At 42.7% G+C, this 4583-nt stretch overlaps 1 long non-coding RNA gene across 1 annotated transcript in view; it reads right to left on the bottom strand.

Annotated features, from left to right (window-relative positions):
- Nucleotides 1-4067, bottom strand: part of LOC125482418 — a 4334-nt gene extending 267 nt beyond the window's left edge. The window contains exons 1-2 of the long non-coding RNA XR_007261637.1: nucleotides 3929-4067; nucleotides 3004-3063 (exon numbers count right to left, since the gene is read on the bottom strand). This is a non-coding gene — a long non-coding RNA (uncharacterized LOC125482418). The remainder of the gene's footprint in view (nucleotides 1-3003; nucleotides 3064-3928) is intronic.
- Between the last annotated feature and the right edge of the window lie 516 nt (nucleotides 4068-4583).

Genomic DNA, 4583 nt, shown 5'->3' on the forward strand with positions numbered 1-4583 from the left:
TGGGGGGGGGGGCGCGGTGAGTGTGTGTAGGTGTGTGAATGTGTGTAGGTGTCTGTGAGAGAATGAGTGTCTGTGTGTGTGTGTAAGAGTGAGTGTGTGTGTGTAAGAGTGAGTGTGTGTGTGAGAGTGAGTGTGTGTGTGAGCATGTGTACGTTGTGAGTGTTTAGGTGTGTGTGTGAGTGTGTGTAGATGTGTGAGTGTGTGTAGGCATGTGAGTGTGTTGGTGTGTGTGTATGTGAGAGTGTATGTGTGTATCTGTGTGTATGTGTCTGTGAGTGTGTCTGCATGAGTGTGTGTCTGTGTGTGTGTCTATGTGTGTGTGTGTGTGTGTGTGTATGTGTTTCTAATAAGTGAAGCGAGGACTTTTCCGATCACGATGGGTCAGGGCTATTGTTAAACTGGGATGAATATTGGCCTGATTAATAAAACAAGATAGACGCTGTAAATTGAACAACAAAAAAGCTGTAAAGTTACGGAAACTCCTCTCAATGTTTTATTCATTGTTGGAATGTCTAACTTCTCTTTTTTTAACCAACTTTTGGTTAGGGTGATATTCTTTTTCCCTTTATTCGTTAATGGGCTGTGGGCATTGCTGGCTAGACAGCATTTATTGCCCATCCCTCATTGCCCAGAGGATAGTTAAGAGTCAGCCACATTGTTGTGGGTCTGGAGTCACATGTAGGCCAGACCAGGTAAGGATGTCAGATTCCTTCCCTCAAGGGCATTAGTGAACTAAATCGATTTTTCTGAAATGGATTCATTAACATCATTGGACTCTTAATTCCAGATTTTTAAAATTGAATTCAAATTCCACTATCTGCCGTGGTGGGATTCAAACCCTGGTCCCCAGAACATTACCTGGTCTCTGGATTAACAATCCAGCAATAATACCACTGGGCCATTTCCTCCCTTTCTCTATGAATGTTTTGAGGCCAATGTTCGTTATTTTTCTTTCCTTGACATAATTATGGATAAAGCAATGGAACGTACATTCTGAGAAAATGAGAAGCAGATAGGAAATAGACAACAGTCAAATGCGGTTTCTGTGAGTAGAGAGGAATGTTGAGTGATGTCCCAAAGGTCTCTATACTGGACCTTCTCCTCTTTACACCAGAACAAATGAATAAAAATTAGCATCGACTTTCATTGCATCCAGTTCATCGCTAAGGAGAAGGCATGGGGAAGTTGAAAGGTCTGAAGGTGAATAAATCATCTGGACCAGGTGGACTACACCCCAGAGCGCTGAAGGAAATAGCTGAGGAGAATGTGGAGGCATTGGTGGTGATCTTTCAGGAATCACTGGAGTCAGGGAGAGTTCCAGAGGAGTGGAAAATGGCTAACACCCCTGTTTAAGAAGGGAGGCAGAAGATAGGAAATTCATAGGCTGGTTAACCTGACCTCTGCCGTTGGTAAGATTTTGGAATCCATTACTGACAATGAGATTGCAGAATGCTTGGAAGGGCATGGTAAAACAGGGCTGAGACAGCATGACTTTGTCAAGGGGAGGTCATGCCTGACAAATCTGTTCGAATTCTTTGAGGAGGTAATGAGTAGGCTAGACAAAGGAGAGCCAGTGGATGTGATCTATTTGGATTTTGAGAAGGCCTTTGATAAAATGTCACACAGGAGACTGTTAAATGAGAATACAGCCCATAGTGTTAGGGGCAAAGTATTAGCATGGATAAAGGATTTCCTGACTGGTAGAAGACAGAGAGTGGGGTAAAGGATTCTTTATCAGGATGACTAGTGGAGTTCCACAGGGGTCATTTTTGGGGCCACAACTGTTCACATTATACACTAACAATCTGGATGGAAGAACTGAGGGCATAGTTGCTAAGTTCACAGGTGGTACAAAGGTAGGTGGAGGGATAGGTAGTGTTGAGGAAGCAGGGAGGCTGCAAAATAACTTGGACAGGGTAGGAGAGTGGTCAAAGAAGGGGCAGGTGGAACACAATGCGGGAAAGTGTGAAGTTAATGCACTTTGGTAGGAAGAATTTTCTAAATGGAGAAGGCACCAGAAATCTGAAGCACATCGGGGCTTAGGAATCCTAGTTCAGGATTCTCTTAGGGTTAATATGCAAGTTTAGTTGGCAGTTAGGGAGGCAAATGTAATGTTAACATTCATTTCAAAAGGGCTGGAATACAAGAGCAGGGATGTAATGCTGAGTCTGTATAAGGCTTTGGTCAGACCACATTTGGAATATTGTGAGCAGTTTTGGGCCTCATATCTCAGGAAGGATGTGCTGGTGTTAGAGTGGGTTCAGAGGAGTTTTACATAAATGATCCCGGGGAGAGTTTTACACAAATGATCCCTGGGATGAAGAGCTTGTCATAACAAGGAACGGTTAAGGACTCCGAGTCTGTACTCAACTGTGCTTTGAAAGGTGAAGGGGAAGTCTCTTTGAAATGAACACAAAATTGAGAGGACTGGATAGAGCGGACAAGGAGAAGATTCTTCCACGAGTAGGAGAGGCTATTAATGAAGGCAGAATGAAGGGACAACCTTTTAGAACTGAGACAAAGAGAAATTTCTTCAGCAGAGGTTGGTTAATCTGTTGAACTCATTGCTGCAGGATGGTGTGGAGGCAAAGTCATTGAGGGTATTTAAGACAGAGATAGATAGGTTCTTGATAAGTAAGAGGATCAAAGGTTACAGGGAGAAGGCAGGAGAACGCGCTTGAGAAACCTATCAGCCCTGGTCAAAAGGCAGAGCAGACTCGATGGGCTGAATGGCGTAATTCTGCTCCTATATCTTATGGCCCTTGTAGAATGCATTGTAATGTAGTGTATGGGGAACTGGCTGCTCATTTAGATCATGTCTTATGTTATACTGTATTCCATATAATACAGGGTATGCAAAATCAAACTGGTCTTGGCCAAGTTGAAAATCCCACTGTTTGATCACGATATTTGGCAAAAAAAGCAAATGGTGAACATTTAGTGTGTCAGAAAACCCTGAAATAAGGCAGAGATGCCATCGACAGATTAAACACATTTACTCACAGTAAGCGTTCCAGTTCCTTTACCCTTAACTTCGATGCTAATGTTGTATCCAAGTGGGAACTAATATGAGACAAAATACGTTACATCTTCTGTTAGAACATTTATTATTCAATAGACATTGTTGATTTTATTATGAGTGTAACATACATGAAATAAACTCTACTGCCATTCGGTCCTTGTTGAAATTTAAACATAGTCAGACTTTTTTTTTTACACAGACGTGGAATGAACTGCCAGAGAATTAGAATTAGAATTATTGTCACATATACTCAAATGAGTACAGTGAAATGTTTATACATCACCATTTAACAGTGCCATCTTAGGTACAAAACTACCTAGGTACAGTTACTTCAGTTACAAGAATTTAGAAAATAGAGAATTAAAATTTCCAGCATTGCAGAAATAAAAGTTCAGAACAGCGATCTTCCAACCCACTCTCAGCTGGCACTGAGCCTCAGTGTGACTGCAGGGTACAACATTTTAAAAAAAAACATGTATAGGAAAGTTTTGGAGGGATATGAGCCAAACGCAGGTTGGTGGGACTAGTTTGGTTTGGAAACATGGTCGGTGTGGTCTGTCTCCTTGCTGTATGTCTCTGTGATTCAATTTCATTCATTGTTCAAGAGGATTTTCTTGAACCGTGCACTAGTTTCTCATGCAGTGCAATAGTGACTATGTTTCGAAAGTGCCCGACTGTCTGTGGAGAGCCTATGGATGACTTGAGGACGTAATCTGGTGGTTATTCATGGAGCAGGGAGTTGGGGATATGGGTGTGCGGTTGGGAGGGTGGCATGGTTGGTTGGCACTGTTAGTCACCCAGCCACACCAGAAATTAACAGCAAGACAATACTGGGTAAACATTCGGGTAAGTATTGTGCAATGGGTCCAAGCCTCAGGTGCTGAGCTCTTCCGATTGAATCCTCACCTTTAACTCGTCCTGGAGCAGGGCGTTCCTCTGCTGTATATTGAGGACTTGTTTCGATTTCTGCTTCGGATGGCTGAATGTGAAATGCAGGTCTAACTGCTCAGGCTGAAAAGTAGCGATGCTGTATTCCGACAGAGCTTCCAGGGCAACCACTGTATCCTTCCCGAAGAGCAGAGACAAACATATCAGTTATTTGTAATCGACCTATTCCGGCTCAGTTAGACTGTCCCCTGGCTTCACATCCTGACATGGGTCCAGACCTACTGTCCCTGAGATAGGGATATTACCACTGCATCATGAGGCCCTTAAGACGAGAACATCTGTCTGGCAGGTGAATCCTGTCCCAAATACAAGCAGCATTCTCTAAACTCCATGCAGGAAGTGCGCATTAGACAATGTCCATAGAATATTTTTGCAATTACTCACATCTTAGTGAAATAACAGGAATTAGAATTTTTATCTCCCCAGGGGGAGTTTAAAGCTAATTTTTAAAAAAAAATTCATTCACCTCTCATTCATTCAATCTCTCATTTAAAAGAAACAAGGCCAAAATAAATCACTCAGAGGTAACAAGAACTGCAGATGCTGGAGTCAGAGGCAACACAGTATGGAGCTGGAGGAACACAGCAGGCCAGGCAGCATCAGAGGAGAAGGA

This window comes from Rhincodon typus, unplaced genomic scaffold (assembly GCF_021869965.1).
Source record: "Rhincodon typus isolate 14 unplaced genomic scaffold, sRhiTyp1.1 hic_rhity00010044, whole genome shotgun sequence".
Classification (NCBI taxonomy): domain Eukaryota; kingdom Metazoa; phylum Chordata; class Chondrichthyes; order Orectolobiformes; family Rhincodontidae; genus Rhincodon; species Rhincodon typus.